Raw genomic sequence first — 18,314 nt, 5'->3', positions numbered from 1 at the left:
CAATAAAGTCAGTAAGAAATTAACTTTAATTTTAAAATAATAAAATAACAATTAAAATTGTGCAACCAAAAAAGAAAAAAAGAAATTTTCCAGGCCAGAGGAACATGAGTCTCCAAACTGAAAAAGATCCTTTAGATATCCAAGTATGTTATACTGAAGAATAGCAAGGAAAAAAATAAATACCTAGTGACTTCTGAAAATGAAAAGAACATTAACAACATTATAGGAACATTATAGGAACCAGAATAGCATTAGATTTAGCAATTATCTCATTGACAGACTGAAAGAGTGAAATGCATTCAAGATCTTGAGAAAAATTTATTTTCATTCTAGAACTTAAATTAATACCTACACAAATCACTAAATAAGAAAAAATGTAGAATGAAGATATTCTCAAACATACAAGGTCTCAAAATGTATCTCTTCAACATCTTTTTACTCAGCAATCTGTGGAGGATGTGCTCCAAACTGGATCCACTAAACAGAGAAATCTACACAGGACAGAAGCAATGGGCATTTCCAAAATGATGATGAAGCGACCCAGGCTGACAGCTGCACGCCTAGCCCAGCAAGCAGCTAACCTAAACAGGAGAATGGGAAGAAGTCCTTAGGGAAAACAGTTTCAATGAATAGACTAACAGGTTTGACCATGTGTGAAAAACACAGGGAGAAAATGTCAATGGTATTAAGAACTAACAACGGCTACATAAAAAACAAAGCAAATGAAAAAAAAAAAAGCAATTATCAACTTTAGGAGGTACAAAAAGTTGTACAAATAAACTTATTCACCGTACACTACTTGACTAAGCGTCAAATAATATTATATACATCTTAACTACAGTCCCAGGAGATTAACAGAGATAACAGGGAAGAGGCAATATTGAAAAAGGTAATGGCATACCATTTGATCCAGCAATTGTGCTCTTTGGTATTTACCCAAAGGAGTTGAAAACTTATGTCCACACAAAAACCTGCATACGGATGTTTATAGCAGCTTTATTCAAAACTGCCAAAACAGGGAAACAAACAAAATGTCCTTTAGCATGTGAATGGATAAATAATACTGTAGTACCACCAGACAATGGAACATTAATCAGCACTAAAAAGAAATGAGCTATTGTATGATTCCAACTATATGACATTTTAATAATATATTATATAAAATTACAAAGACAGTGCGTGCGGAGGACCCGGGTTCGATTCCCGGCCAGAGCACACAGGAGAAGCGCCCATTTGCTTCTCCACCCCTCCGCCGCGCCTTCTTCTCTGTCTCTCTCTTCCCCTCCCGCAGCTGAGGCTCCATTGGAGCGGGGATGGCCCGGGAGCTGGGGATGGCTCTGTGGCCTCTGCCTCAGGCGCTAGAGTGGCTCTGGTCGCAGCATGGCCGCGCCCAGGATGGGCGGGGCATCGCCCCATGGTGGGCATGCCGGGTGGATCCCGGTCGGGCGCATGCGGGAGTCAGTCTGACTGTCTCTCCCTGTTTCCAGCTTCAGAAAAATGCAAAAAAAAAAAAAAAAAAAATTACAAAGACAGTAAAAAAATCAGTGGTTGCCAGGGCTGGTGGTTGGGTAATAAACAGGCAAAGCAGATTTTTAGGACCATAAAAATACTCTGATATTATAATAATGAATATATGTCATTATGTTTATCCAAACCCGTAGAAAGTAAACACTAAGAGTAAACCCTAGGTAAACTACAGACTTTGGGGTTGATTATAATGGAGTATGATGTATTGATGTAACTTCATGTTATTAACATCATTCTGATGCATGTTGTTAATAACAATGCATGTGGGGAGAAGGAAGTATATGGGAAATCTCTTCTTATCTTCCTCTTAGTTTTGTTATTATAAACCTAAAACTGCTATCAAAAATAAAATTTTTAAAAAGACAAGGTCAATTACAAAAAAAAAAATTTTTTTTTCCTAGAACTGTTAGACAATGACAATCCTCAGCTCCAAAAATCCAAAGCAGAATAAATAAAAAGAAACCCATTATACCTGCAAACAATTCAGTGAAACTTCAGAGCAACAAAGAAAAAACAGCCAGAGAGAAAATATCACCATAAGGTAATGATAATTACTGACAACTAAATTCTCAACAGCAATGAAAGAGCTCAAAAAGATAGTTAAATGATATCTTTAACATATTGAGAGATAAACACTCCCTAGAACTCTATATATCTAGCAAAACTATCATTCAAAAATAAGGGGAAGTAAAGATACTTTCCAAGAAAGGAAAATAAGAACAATAACCACAACAGACCCTCGTTAAAGGAAACTCTAAAGAATATGCTTCAAGCAGAAGAAAAATGAACCTAGAAAGAAAGTCTGAGATTCAAGTAAAAAAAGTTAAGCTGGACAAATAAAAGGCACATAATAAAATGTAGGTAAATCCAAATATATCAGCAATCACAATGAATATAATGGGCTAAACTTTCTCCACAGAGGAAAAAATAATTCAAACTGGTTATATGTGTGCTGTTTATTAGAGAGACTAATATATGGGCAGAGAAAGATTGATAGTCAAAGAATGGGAAAAGATCTACCAAGCAAATATATAACAAAAGAAAAGTGGAACCAACTTAGGCAAAAATCACTAGGAATAAAAAGGATCAATACATAAAGACACAAGAATATCAAATCACCTGGAGCATGTCATTTTAAACCTGTGTGTGTCTGGGCCTGGTCGATTGGCTCAGGGGTAGAGCGATGGCCGGGCACATGGAAGTCCCAGGTTCCATTCCCAGTCCACACGAAGCGATCATCTGCTTCTCCACCCTTCCCCCTCCCCCTTCTCTCTCTCTCTTCCCCTCCTGCAGCCATAACTCAAATGTTCCAGCAGGTTGGCCCAGGTCATTAAGGATGGCTCCATGGTCTCCTCTCAGGCAGAGCAAGGAAGCAGTGGCCCCAGATGGAGAGAGCATCATCACCTGATAAGGGAGCTTGCCAGGTGGATTCCAGTATGGGTGCAAGTGGGAGTCTGTTTCTCTGCCTCCTTGCCTCTCACTTAATAAAAATAAATAAATAAATAAACCTCTATGTGTCTAAAAACACACAAACACATCCTAAAACTGAAGCCAAAAGGTTACAAATCCACTAACATAGTGAAATGTGTTTTTTGTTTTGTTTTGTTTTTAGTGAGAGACAGGAAGGGAAAGAGATGAGAAGCATCAACTTATGGTTGCATCATTTTAGTTTTTCATTGATTGCTTTCTCATATGTGCCTTGACCGAGGGGCTCTAGCTGAGCCAATGACCCCTTGCTCAGGCCAGAGACCTTGGGTTTCAAGCCAGCGACCTTAGAGCTCAAGCCAGCAATCGTGGGATCCCACACTCAAGCTGGTGACCCTGTGCTCAAGCTAGAGAGTCTATGCTGAAGCCAGATGAGCCCATGCTCAAGGTGACCTTGGGGTTTTGAACCTGGGTCCTCAGGGTCCCAGATCAACATCCTACCCACGGTACCACAACCTATCAGAAGAAAGATGTTTTAGTATAGATCTCTCAGTAATAAAATCTAGCAAACAACAAAAACTTTACATATATACACACACACACACACACACACACGTAAAATGTTTTATATATATATATATATATGTATATATATGTATATATATATGTGGGGGGGGGCAGTGGTTGTTTCCATGGCCATGAGATGCAGGTTCCCATTGGATCTGGGAACAGTGGAGCCAGAAAATGGTGGGCTTTCCTTTTATTAGAGTCTTGTAATGGCGGACAAGCAAACAAGCAGGGAAGACCGCCTCCCTTTCTCCCATCTCAGGACCCCACCAGTCTCAGCATTCCCCAGCCAAACAGGCCAGCTGGAAATCAGGATCCCAAGTCCCGACTAGGTCTCCAGTTCCACAACCTGGACTCATTCTCTAGACTCACCCTCCAGACACACACACACACACTATCTCTCTCTCTCTCTCTTTCTTTCTGCACTCTCCAGCAAAACAGGCTGGGGAAAAAATCCTTCTCCAGCAAACAATCGCCCCTCCCAAGCAGGAAGGCAATTCGCAATTAGCAATCTGCCGCCCTGATGGCAAGCATCCACGGCCTTCTATAGACTATACACACAGGGCGCTGCCCCAATACAAGCGAGCAAACTTAAAAAAACATTTGTTTACCCAACAGTGTGTGTGTGTGTGTGTGTGTGTGTGTGTGTGTGTATAAAATCGGATTTTAGAAGAGTTGACCTGCTTAATAAACTTGATCAAAATGACATTGGTAAAACTCATACCCAAGAACTAGGGACTACACATTATTTTTAAGAACTCATGGAATATTTATAAAAATGGGACTGTATGTGTGTGGTAATCAGATTCCAAGGTGGTCCCCAATGATCCCTGAGTTTTATTATCCATGTCCTTGTATTAACCTTTCTCACCTTGTGTACCAGGGTTGTTCAGTATGACCAATATAATATGGCAGAAGTGAAGGCATGTGACTTCCAAGAGCCATAAAGGACTGTGGCTTCTGTTTCTCAGATCACTAACTCGGGGAGATACCAGCTGACATGTCACGAGCAGCACTGTGGAGAGGACCATGTGGAAAGGAACAGAAAGAACTTTTGCAAACAGCTAGCAAATAACTGAGGCCTCCTAAGAACTGCGCAAATGATTAGCTTAGAAGTGAATCCTCAAAACCAAATGAAGGGTGACGGAGGACGATTTGACTTTGGGTGATGGGTATACAACATAATCAAATGTCAAAATGATCTGGAGATGTTTTCTCTAAATCTATGTGCTCTAGTCGACCAATGTCACCCCATTAAAATTAATTGTCTAAATAAAACTACCAAAAAAAAAAAAATAGAAAAAGTGAATCCTCAAGCCCCACTCAAGCTTTCAAATTACTGCAGCCCCAATCAAGAGCTTGACTGCAATCATGAAAGATTCTGAGCCAGCCCTGGCTGGTTGTCTCAGTGGATAGAGCATCAGCCCAGCATGCAGACATCCACGGTTCAATCTCAGGTCTGGGCACACATGAGAAGTGGCCAGCTGCTTCTCTTCACCTCCCTCTCCCCCTTTTCTCTCTTCCCGTCTTAGTCAGAAGTTCAATTGGTTCGAGCGTCAGCCCCGGGCGCTGAGGATAGTTTTGTTGATTTGAACATCGGCCCCAGACAGGGGTTGCCGGGTGGATCCCAGTTGGTGCACATGTGGATGTCTGTCTCTCTAGATCCCCTCCTTTCACTTAAAAAAAAACCAAAACTCTTTAGATCCCCTATCCCCTCCTTTCACTTAAAAAAAAAAAAAAAGAGTCCAAGTCAGAAATACATAGCTAAGCAACTACTGGATTCTCAACATTCAGAAATTTTAAGATAATGTTTGTTGTTCAAAATTGCTACATTTGGGGAAATTTATTACATAGTAATAACTAATGCAATGATCAAGTCAATAAAGCTAACTCCAAATTTGAATGCACTAGGACAGAGGCCCCAAACTATGGCCCATAGGCCACATGCGGCCCCCTGAGGCCATTTATCTGGCCACCCCCAAACTTCCAGAAGGGGCACCTCTTTCATTGGTGGTCAGTGAGAGGAGCACAGGATGCGGATGTGCACGCAAAGCGTGTCGTCGCTCACGTACAGTACTACTTCTGGTGACCCAGGACACACCCGTCAGGGCTCCGGAAGCACGTCATATCACTTGTTACGGCTAGCAGTGAAAAATATAGAACCGGACATTGACCATCTCATTAGCCAAAAGCAGGCCCATAGTTCCCACTGAAATACTGGTCAGTTTGTTGATTTAAATTTACTTGTTCTTTATTTTAAATATTGTATTTGTTCCCATTTTGTTTTTTTACTTTAAAATATGTGCAGTGTGCATAGGGATTTGTTCATAGTTTTTTTTATAGTCCGGCCCTCCAATGATCTGAGGGACAGTGAACCGGCCCCTGTGTAAAAAGTTTGGGGAACCCTGCACTAGGATCTTATAAACCATACTCATTGGTCATAGTATAAAGATAGAAATTAATAACCAAAAAACTAGGAAAACAAAATTAAAAAACACTCTGGATGAAAGGACAAATCATAATAGAAAACAGAAATATCTAGAATCAAGAAATAATGAAAAGCCAATCATCAAACCTGTGAGATACAACTAAAGTAGCATTTAATAAATTTATAGCTTTGAATACTTAAATCCAAAAATAAACATTCAAAATTAATAAGCTAAAATCCAACTTCAAAAGTCAGAAAAACCAACTCACAATCAACAGGATGGCTACTGGCAAAATAATAAAATAAGTGTTGGGGAGAATGTAGAGAAATTGGAACTCTAGTGCACTATTCATGGCAATGCAAAATGATGCAGCTGCTATGGGAAACAGTAAGGTTGTTCCTCAAAAAGACAAATACTATATGATTCCACTTATATGAGGTTCTTAGAGTAGTCAAATTCAGACACACACAAAGTAGAACGCTGGCTGCCATGGACTGGAGGAAGGAGGAATGAGGAGTATATAGTTATTTCATGGTCACAGTTTCAGTGTTGTAAAATGAGAAAGTTCCAGATTAGTTGCACGACAATGTGAATGTACTTACATACTGAACTATATACTGAAGTATATATTGAGCTTTATACTTAAAAATGGTTATTAAGATAGTAAAATCTGGCCCTGGCCGGTTGGCTCAGTGGTAGAGCATCGGCCTGGCGTGCGGAAGTCCCAGGTTCGATTCCTGGCCAGGGCACACAGGAGAAGCGCCCATCTGCTTCTCCACCCCTCCCCCTCTCCTTCCTCTCTGTCTCTCTCTTCCCCTCCCGCAGCCGAGGCTCCACTGGAGCAAAAGATGGCCTGGGCGCTGAGGATGGCTCCTTGGCCTCTGCCCCAGGCACTAGAGTGGCTCTGGTTGCTAAAGTGGCTCTGGTCGCGACAGAGCGATGCCCCGGATGGGCAGAGCATCGCCCCCTGGTGGGCGTGCTGGGTAGATCCCGGTAGGGCGCATGCGGGAGTAGGTCTGACTGCCTCCCCGTTTCCAGCTTCAGAAAAAAAAAAAAAAAAGATAGTAAAATCTGTGTGATATATATTTTACCACAATTAAAAATAAAATTAAAAACTCAAAAAAGATGACAGAATAACCCAAGGAAAAAAAAATAAGAGCAAAATTGACAAAATAGAAAACAGACAAGTAAATAAAAGTAAAAACTGTGTCTTTGAAAATATAGATCAAATACACAAACAGAAAATCAATCAAAAATAAAGGAATAAATAAACAATAAGAGTGAAAAATAGAATATAACTTCAGTTCCTAGAGAGATTAAAATTAAGCAAGTCATTAAAAAGTATCACGAATAATTTGAGTTGCAATGGACAGTCTTAAAAATAAATACAATTTATCAAAACTGATTTAAGCCCTGGCCAGATAGCTCAGTTGGATAGAGCATTATCCTGAAGCAGAGAGGATGTCAGTTCAATTCCCAGTCAGGGCATATACAGGAACAGAACGTTCCTGTCTCTCTCTCTTCCTGTCTCCCCCCCTCTCTAAAATCAATAAAATAGGCCAGGCTGTTTGGTTCAGTGGTAGAGCATCAGCCTGGCATGTGGATGTCCAGGGTTCAATTCCTGGTCAGAACACACAGGAGAAGCGACCATCTGCTTCTCTATCCCTCCCCTCCTCCCCTCCCCTCCCCTCCCCTCCCCTCCTCTCTCTCTTTCTCTCTCTCTCTCTCTCTCTCTTTCTCTCTCTCTCTCTCCTGCAACCATGGCTTGATTGGTTCAAGCTAGTTGGCCCTGGTGCTGAGGATGGTTCCATGGTCTCTGCCTCAGGCGCTAAAAATGACTTGGTTGCCAAGCAACGTAGCAACACCCCAGGTGGGCAGCATGGCCCAGTAGGGGGTTTGCCATGTGGATCCGGTCGGGGTGCATACGGGAGTCTGTCTTTCTGTCTCCCCTTCTCTCACTTAATAAAAAATAAAATAAACTTTTTTAAAAACTGATTTAAGAAAAAGAATAAGAATAGTCTCACAATAATTTAAGAAACAAATTCAGTGCATTAAAATTTCCCCTCCAAGACAGTACTGAACCCAGGTGGTTTTACTGGAGAGTTCTGCCAAACTTTGAATCAACATATAATTCCAATACTACATAAACATGCAGAAAACATAAAAAGATAACCTTTATTATTATTTTTTTACTATTTAGTGATTTTTTTTAAAGCGAGAGAGAGCATGAGAGAAGGACAGACAGGAAAGGAGAGAGATAAGAAGCATCAACTCATAGTTGCAGCACCTTAGTTGCTCATTGATTGCTTTCTCATATGTGCCTTGACAAGGGCAGCTGAACCAGTGACCCCTTCCTCAAGCCAGCAACCTTGTGCTTAAGCCAGAGACCCTGACATGACCCCATTCTCAAGTCGGCAAACCCACGCTCAAGCCCCCACCACCTCTATTTACTGATTTTTAGAGAGAGAAACATCATTCTGTTTCTGTATGTGTCCTGACCCGGGATCAAACCAGCAATCTTTGAATATCCAGACTACACTCTGACCAACTGAGCTATCCAGCCAGAGCTAAAATAACCTTGATATGAAAACTAGACAAAGGCTATATATATGAGAGGAAAATTACAAATAGACCTTACTAAACATAGGTACAAACATCCTAAACAAAAGTGTCAGCAAATTTAATCCAGCAATATTTTTTTTTAATTATACATTTCAACCAAGAACAGCCTCTAGAATGCAAGGTTAATTTACTAGAAATCAGAAAATAATAAGTATAAACAGACTAAAAAAGAAAAAATTATACCTCAAAGAAGGCTGAATAAACATTTAATAATACTCAATATCCACTTAAGAATTTTTAAAATTACCAAGAAAATTATCAAGGAAGCTCCCTTAATATAATATTTTCTTAAAAAACTTATCAACATTGTATTTAATCTTCCTTTTTAAGTTAAAAAACAGATGGCCAACACCTTTACTCCTATTCAACACTGAAAAACCTCAGTGGTTCACAGAGTAAAAGAAAAAAGCTACAAAGATTGAAAATTATGAAATAAAACTGCAACTATTTACAGGTAATAGATCAATACAGAAAATCCAAAGATTCTAGAGATAAGTCACTTAGTGACGAGTTGCTGGATACAAAAACAAAATACATTTCTATACAAAACACATAGAAAATGCAATTTTAAAAACAATCAAGTACCGCCTGACCAGGCGGTGGCGCAGTGTATAGAGCATCGGATTGGGATGCAGAGGACCCAGGTTCGAGACCCTGTGGTCGCCAGCTTGAGTGCGGGCTCATCTGGTTTAAGCAAAAGCCCACCAGCTTGAACCCAAGGTTGCTGGCTCCAGCAAGGGGTTCCTCAGTCTGCTGAAGGCCCGCGGTCAAGGCACGTATGAGAAAGCAATCAATGAACAACTAAGGTGTTGCAACGCGCAATGAAAAACTAATGATTGATGCTTCTCATCTCTCTCTGTTCCTGTCTGTCTGTCCCTGTCTATCCCTCTCTCTGGCTCACTCTCTGTCTCTGTAAAAAAACAAACAAACAAAAAAAAACTATCAAGTAAAAAGAGCAACAAAAATTCTGACACTTGATGTACATTTATTGTATAAATTACTTATACAATAAGCAAGCCTCTATATCAAAAGGATATCAATCAATTCTCCCCACCTTCATTCACTTCACCCTCACCTAGGAGACACTTCCCCTACCTTAAGGAAATCTGGCCTGATCCTGACTCTCAATTATTGACAGATAAATAACTTCTTTGAAATCTTATGTTTTACCTTAAAAATAAATGTCAAGTTTGCATTCTATTACATAATACAGCCATATTGTCTGAATTAAAAAAACCTTTTTCTAAAAAATGTTTTAAGTAAAATCATGTTCCAAAATGACTGGCCAAAGTATTCTGAAGTGCTGGAGCCTAGCACACTAAGACTTAAGCTACAAATGCCCGGAGGCAGATTTAATTGCAGGTACACGGGGTGCCCACCTTGGGCCCCACAAAACCCTAACTTTACACTTTTTTCTAATGACACCAAGTTTAGTTTCATATGTGCAATTTTAACATTAGAAGTACATAATATTTATTTATTCAAAAATATAGTTAACATGTATTTTTATTTTCCTTCTCTCTTTTTTTTAAGGGACCCAATATTTTCTTCTGCGCCTGGGGCCTCAACCGACCTTAACATGCCTCTGCACATGCCTAAGCATAAGAAACATGCTATGTAATTTATGTACAGTTTACACTGTTGAATATTAATTCCCACATATGAAACCCAAAGGTTAAAAAAGAAAAAAAAGTGCCACTTCAAAAATCACTATTGAAATAAAACAGTAAATTGGCAAAAAAAAAAAAAAAAAGATTTTTAAAGTATATGAATTATTTGGGCAATGCTATGATGAACTTTGAATATAGACCATGTATTAAAGAGAATATTGTTATCAATATTAGACGTCCTGACTTCAATAATTGTACTATAGTTAAGTAAGAGATGTCCTTCCTTATTCTTAAGACACACTGAAGTATTTAGGAGTAAAGGAATTTAATGCCTACAACTTAGTGTCAGAAACCTCCTCCATGTACAAACACACACTGGAGAGAAGAAGAGAAGGTGAGAGGGAGACAGGGAAGGAGAAAGGGAAATAGAGGGAGAGAGGAAGAAGGAGAGAGTGAGAGAGAGAACAAATAATAAAACATAAAACACATGTAGTAAAATATAAATAGTAAATCTTGGTAAAGACTATAAGGGGCTTTTATACTATTGTTACAACTTTTCTATAAGTTTTAAATTATTTAAAAAATTAAAAGTACAGGCCCTGGCTGGTTGGCTCAGTGGTAGAGCGTCGGCCTGGCGTGCAGGGGTCCCGGGTTCGATTCCCGGCCAGGGCACATAGGAGAAGCGCCCATCTGCTTCTCCACCCCTCCCCCTCTCCTTCCTCTCTGTCTCTCTCTTCCCCTCCTGCAGCCGAGGCTCCATTGGAGCAAAGATGGCCTGGGCGCTGGGGATGGCTCCTTGGACTCTGCCTCAGGCGCTAGAGTGGCTCTGGTTGCAACAGAGCTACGCCCCAGAGGGGCAGAGCATCGCCCCCTGGTGGGCGTGCCAGGTGGATCCCGGTCCGGAGCATGAGGGAGTCTGTCTGACTGTCTCCCCCCCGTTTCCAGCTTCAGAAAAATACAAAAAAAAAAAAAAAAAAAGTAAAAGTACATAAGTGACACTGGCAACCCCAGAACTCTAAGGTAGTGTTTATCTACAAAAACAATTTGCCCCCAGGTCATCATTTTAGCTAATATATGAATTATCTTCAATTGTGAAAATTATTTTCCTAACAAAATTCTTTAAAAAGCTGTCAATCAAATTTCTGAATCATCCTTTCCTAGTTATGTGAAAAAATAATGCAATTGATGTAAAAAATGAAAATAGATATCCAAATAGTAGAGTCCAAATAGGCACAGCTAAATGTCTATGATGTTCACCTTGGGGATTTAAATTTTAAGATCATAGTAAAAAATATTCTAGCACAATTCGCAAATTAAAAAGTGCAGAAGTTAGTACAGTCAGTGAAGATTCCAAACAAGGCTTCACCTCCTTCCTGAGGCTGAGAAAACAGGTTTTGAATGGCAAAGATTCTACGTGTTAGTTGTAGCATGACATAGAAAACAATCCTAAATTCATCAAAGGAAGAAAGAGAATTTTCACATAACACAGTTCAAGCACCTGCCACAGTGCTAAGTTTACAACCTAACTTAGTTCAAGTCATAAGCCTGAGCTATTTAGTGATGTACTAATGGCCACTTGCTACTAGGAGGCTGAATGAAAGAATTCCATTCATTAAAAAAAGACACAGATCAAATTAAACTCGAAATTATCACAAAGAGGATACAGCCAACAGAAATTCACCTTCCAGGTAAATATTGAGATGACCCACTGTAGTTTCCTTTTTTTTTTTAACTTATTTATTGATTCTAGAAAGAGAAAGGGAGAGAGAGAGGCAGACAGAAACATTGATCTGTTCCTGTATTTTCCCTGACCTGGGACTGAACGTGCAACCCTTGCATATCCGGATGATACTCCAACCAGCTGAACCATCCAGCCAGAGCCATGATTAGTCTACTTTTAACTACTTCCTACTTATGCCAAAATGATTGCATTATATATAGTCAATGAGAAAAAAAATAAAATCAGTATTATAAAATACATACTTTATATAATACACTGCTCACAAAAATTAGGGGATTATTTATCTCTTCATATTCATTTTGAAATATCCTCTAATTTTTGTGAGCAGCGTACATAAGTCTTCAATTTATCTGAAAACTAATATGTAAATCAAACTGGAGATGTGGAAATGTTCTCCAGTCCATTAGTAGACAACAATTTAAGAGCAGAAGAAAGGTAAAATTAAATATTTAAGCTATAGTCCCCCTACAAGCAAAATAAAACAACTCATTTTACAGCAAAAGAAGTGTAGGAATGGACTATGAACCTTGGAATTCACTGGTCTTACTACATACTCAACATCTGGAAGCAGCTGGTCTAACAGAATAGAATGGCCTGCTGAAGACTCAGTTACAGTGCTATCTGGACCAAATCTTCAAGTATACGCTTTGAATTAACAACCAATATACATTATTTGTTTTTTCCATAGCGAGAATACATGTGTCTGCGAATCAAGCAGCATAGGTAGAAGTGGTTTCTCTCATTACCCTTAAAAACCCATTAGCATAATTTTTGCTTCTGGTTCGTATGTTATCTGCTGGTTTTGAGGTCTTGGTTCCCAAGGAAAGAATGATTTCATCACAGTCCACTGAATTGGAAGTTGAAACTGTTTCATGATCACATGGGCTCTGTGCTATTAAATCAAGATTTTCAACCTCAGCACTACTGACATTTTGGACTGGATAATTCTTTGCCGTTGGGGGTTGTTTTCTGCATTGCAGGCATTGTACTAAAGCCCTTAGGGTAAAGCAGTAAACAAGACAGACATAATCCTTGCTTCATGGAACTTAAATAGTATACATTCAATTGACCTGGTTTCCCACTTTTTTAAGAACAATGAAGAATAGTGCAAACAGTGGAATAAGATCCTAAAGTCCTACACCAAAGTTTTCAAATTAATATAGAAATGAAAGACCTTAAGCAGCCAAGATTGTGTTTTTTATTTCAATTCTGTATAGAAATTTTCCAATCTTTCATTCATTTTGTCCATCATTTCCTATATATCCTTTAGCATATTAAAGTCCTTGTCTGTTCGTTTCAATTACCTGTGGGTCTACTTTTATAGTTTATGTTTCTTTTTGATTATGGGTCACAGTTTCCTACCCTTTCAAATTTTTGGAAGTTGTTCATTGTATGCTTGACACTATATATGAAAGAACCTCAAAAACTCCAGAATGTCTTCCCAGTGAGAGTTCCCTATGTACTCTATTAGGCAAAAGGGATGAGAGAGGCTGATCATTTCAATCCATCCAGAAATTGAGCTGTGTAAGAGCTATACTGCAGTATTAATAAGACTTGGGTTCACCTCTGGTTCTTCCTTTTTCTTTAGTCTGTGCCCAGAATCAACAAATGCCAGCAATCTGCTTTTCACCTAAAGGGCTCTTCTATCTCTGGAATTTAAATTCATCAATTCATCATTATTTCTACAGCCCTCCATTTTAAAATATGGTTTTAAAACTTCACCTAGTGTTTTTTCTATTTGTCACAGTAGTATAGGCGACTGTGCTATAACCTACTAAATACTACCCAGAAACTAAAGTCTCCCTGCACGTCATACAACAATGATTCACAAACCCAGTTTTACATCAAAATAACCTGGGAAGATTTTTAAAACTACAACTTATTATCTATACCTCTAAAATTCCTAGATGTTCAGAAGGGCTAGAAAATCTGTACTTTCAACAAAAGTTTTAAGTGATCTGGTAAAGCTGGCATATCTAAAGAAATTAATATGCCTGTACCAATTGTTCTTCCTTACCCCCAGAGTGCAGTATTTATAAGGACTTTTAAGAATGAACATACAGCCTGACCAGGGACATGGAGGACCCAGGTTCGAAACCCTGAGGTTGCCAGCTTGAGTGCAGACTCATCTGGCTTGAGCACGAACTCACCAGCTTGAGCACAGGGTCGCAGGCTTGAGCATGGGATCACAGACATGACCCCATGGTCGTTGGCTTGAGCCCAAAGGTTGCTGGCTTGAATCCCAAGGTCCCTGGCTTGAGCAAGGGGTCACTCACTCTGCAGGAGCCCCTGCCCCCCACCCTCCATCAAGGCACATATGAGAAAGCAATCAATGAACAACTAAGGTACAGCAAGAAAGAATTATCTCTCTCCCTTCCTGTCTGTGCCTATCTGATCCTCTCTCTGTCTCTGTCACAAAAAAAGAAAAAAAGAAAGAACCTACAGCCTGACAAGGTGATGGTGCAGTGAATAGAGCATTGGCCTGGGACACTGAGGACCCAAGTTCGAAACCCCGAGATCACTGGCTTGAGTGGGGGCTCATCCAGCTTGAGCGTAGGGTCGACGGCTTGAGTGTGGGATCATAGACATGACCCCATGGCCGCTGGCTTGAGCCCAAAGGTCACTGGCTTGAGCCCAAGGTTGGTGGCTTGAGCAAGGAGTCACTGGCTTGGCTGGACACCCCCAGTCAAGGCACAAATGAGAAAGTAATCAATGAACAACTAAGATGCCACAACCACAAGTTAAAGCTTTTTCTCTCTCTCCTATATTCTCTCTCTCTCTTTCTCTCTCTCCACTATATACAATGGACAAATTGATGGTATAGTATAAAAATAATTAAAAGTTCAGAATAACTAAAAACTTTAAAGATAATATGTTAAAATAAATATTTAAAGACTTTTAAAACTATATTAAGATCAAGAGGAGGAGGAAAGACATGAACCACTCGAGTACATGTATAATACCAACAGGAGATTAAACACAGAACTACTTGATTCAATTTTACTTCTAACTGTTATAGCAGAAAACAAAATGATCTTCAAATTTGAAGAACACTTCTGAGAGCCATCAGAACTTTTAAAGCTTAAAGATCTCACCTGCTTTATCTGAGTTCAAGTCTACATGAATTAATCCAAGGGTATAGATGAAAATTTAGACAAGTGATAAAGAGAAATGCTGTAGTAAACTTTGAGAAATCATGAAAAAGAGAAACGTGCCACATAGGAAATTACAAAATATTGCCCCAATTGTCAAAACACAAGGGTGGATAAAGGGAAAAGGTGATTTCAGGACTATGTACTTAATTTAATGTCAACATCCAAATAATTTTAAGACATTATGATGCAGATAACTTTTAAGCACTTACAGAAGGATCATCTACTAACAATGATGAACTATATAACTGGTGTAAAATGCTTTCGCTTTAAGTTGAGTTTGCAAAGTATTTTCACATATATTACTTCATGTCTCTGGTTCACACAGGGCCTTGTAGAAAAAAAGCAGGTAGCTTATGGTCATTACCCCCTCCACAACACATACATACTCTCTTCAAAATACTAGTTAAGGCTCAGACAGCCTGACTTGCCCAGGTGAACTCATTCTTCTTTTTCCTTCAGAAAATGAGGACTCAAACTCAAGTCTTCTGATTCCAAATTGAGTACTGTTTTCATGTAACATAGCTCTAAAAGTCAACGTAAGTTAATAAGTCATGCTGTGGATGGACCTAGAGGGTATTATGCCAAGTGAAATAAGTTAACAGAGAAAGACAAATAACATTGATTTCACTTATATGTGGAGTCTAATAAACACAATAAACAAAATAGAAACAGACTCACAGATACAGAGAACAGACTGACAGTTGTCAGAGGGGAGGGGATTTGGAGGCTGTGTGAAAAAGGTGAATGGATTAAGCAGTACAAATTGGGAGTTACCAAACGGTCACAGAGATGTAGATTACAGTACAAGGAATATAGTCAATAATATTGTGATAACTATGTATGGGGTCAGGTGGGTACTTGAAGCAGTGGGGGACCTCTCTGTAAAGTACATGATTTTCTAACCATTTTGCTGTACATCTGAAACTAATATAGAATAATACTAAATGCAAAATGTAATTGAAAAAAATTTTAATATTAAAAAATGAAAATGAGCAGCAAAAAAAGTCATGCTGAAATGAGATAGTAACTGGGACTGCTTCACAATAATGGAGGGGTGCTGGAAAAGAAATGAGTGGGAGTATGGATGAAATAAAACTGAGTAGTACGGGTAATGGGTACATGGGGATTCACTTACAATCATCTCTTGCTTTTGTATATGTTTGAAACTTTTTACAATAAAACTTCTAAAAACAGATATGTACACATATGCCAATTAACAGTCTGATAGGTATACTGTACTAGTAAATCAGATGAACACCAAAAATATAGTGCACTGTAGCTCACATTTTGAAGCCATTTTTCAAGTCTTACATAACACCACCCTATATAAAAATACTGAGAGAAGGACTGAAAAATGGTACGCCTGAGTATTCACCACGAGTGCACCAAGAGGGAAACCACCAGAATGGCAAGATGTCTTGAAATTATGTCCTATAAGAAATAGTTGAATGTGTATTTTTCTGGAAATAAAAAAACCCCTAGGAAGTACTTAAGATTTGTCTTCAAGTAAAAGGACAAACTTATTCTGAAGAGTTACAGAGGACAGAATTAGAAACAATGAATAGAAGACTCAAGGAGGCCAAATCCCATTTTCCTACTCTTCCCACTCTTCCTTAAGGCTCATGACTCATGTGCTACTCACTAACCAACACTGTCACAGTTACCTACCAACTTTCTAGATATTTCCCCCATCATCAAAAAATTTTAGTTCCAGGCTCAGTTTCTCCTCTACCTCACATCCACCGCCACTAGGTATCATCTAGGTCAGTGGTCGGCAAACCGCGGCTCCGAGCCATATGCGGTTCAATCAGATTTAAGGATTTTAGCCAAGGCCAGCTTAGGAGTACCCTAATGAAGTTAATAACAATGTACCTATCTATATAGTTTAAGTTTAAGAAATTTGGCTCTCAAAAGAAATTTCAATCGTTGTACTGTTGGTATTTGGCTCTGTTGACTAATGAGTTTGCTGACCACTGATCTAGGTTAATGTTGCCTGATAAAATACAGAACTCCCAATTAAATTTGAACTCAATAAACATGAGTAATTTTTTGTATAAGTATATCCCATGTAATATTGGGGAAATACCTATACTAAATATTTACTCATTGTTTATCTAAAATTCACATTTAACTGGACATCCTATATTTCTATTTGCTAAATCTGGCAAACCTAATCTCGATGACTTCACTGCCAAGGTGGAGCACCCATCCACCTCTGGTCCTCAACCTTCCTTGATATCCTCAATTCTAGTGACTATGACCATACCAAATATATAATCTCCAAATCCAGATGTGTTCCTTAAACTGCTTAGTCTCTCTCATTCAACCCAACAACTACTATTAATCAAACCCATTCTTTCCCTCTCTACCATCTCAGTCTCTAATTCCACCACCTGAATCTAGATCCCTATCTTCCTCTACCTCCTATGGTACTTCATACCATCATTTCCCTTTATCATATCCTTCAGTCTCTTCCACTAAAGCAGCGGTTCTCAACCTGTGGCCTTTAGGCGACCCCTGTGTTTTGGTTGTTCGACCCCCGCTGGGGTCACAACCCACAAGTTGAGAACCGCTGCACTAAAGGATGGGCCATTAAGTGAAATTGTATTTGCCCAAAGCCTTCAAAAGAGTTTAAACATTTTAGTACGGCAGACAAGATCTTACAAGATTCACAGCTCAATCCAGGCTTCACATTTTCTGACAAGCTCATTCTAAATGCCCAGTCTAAATTAAATGCTCCTCTTACATACCCATACTGTGTACATCTTACTTACCTACTGCTATACATATGTATATAATTACCATAATATTATCTTTTTAAAAAAGATTTTATTTATTCATTTTAGAGAGGAGAGAGGCAAGGGGAGAGAAAGAAAAGGAATGAGAGTGAGAGAAGAGGGGGAGCAGGAAGCATCAACTTCCATATGTGCCTTGACCAGGCAAGCCCTGGGTTTCAAACTAGCGACCTCAGTATTCCAGGTTGACACTTATCCACTGTGCCACCACAGGCTAGGCCATAATTTTCTTATTGTCTGTTTCTCTTACTAGACTTTAGGTTCCTTGAGATCAAGAACCATGTCTTGTCTTTATTTCCCCAATATTTTCCACAATACTTGGCATCCACCATAAATAGCAGACACTTAAGTGTTAATAAGACAAATCAGGCTCTATTTAAGAGAAGAGTTTCTAACAACTACAATTCTACCAATAGACTGAGTAATCTTGAGATGTATCCCTG

The 18,314-nt window shown here is 39.1% G+C and overlaps 1 protein-coding gene across 5 annotated transcripts in view; it reads right to left on the bottom strand.

The window, feature by feature from the left end:
- The window catches only part of NF1 (neurofibromin 1), a 246,036-nt gene that overhangs the window by 215,985 nt on the left and 11,737 nt on the right, over positions 1-18,314 (bottom strand). The window contains exon 2 of one of the 5 annotated variants that reach the window (XM_066263280.1): positions 4,391-4,534. The exons of the other annotated variants lie outside the window; for them this stretch is intronic. The gene's annotated coding sequence lies outside the window, so the exon portion shown is untranslated. The remainder of the gene's footprint in view (positions 1-4,390; positions 4,535-18,314) is intronic. 5 annotated transcript variants of the gene reach the window in all.

The sequence above is a fragment of the Saccopteryx bilineata genome, chromosome 2 (assembly GCF_036850765.1).
Source record: "Saccopteryx bilineata isolate mSacBil1 chromosome 2, mSacBil1_pri_phased_curated, whole genome shotgun sequence".
Lineage (NCBI taxonomy): Eukaryota > Metazoa > Chordata > Mammalia > Chiroptera > Emballonuridae > Saccopteryx > Saccopteryx bilineata.
Note: the sequence above shows the minus strand (reverse complement) of the source record. Positions and strands in the feature narration are given on the sequence as shown.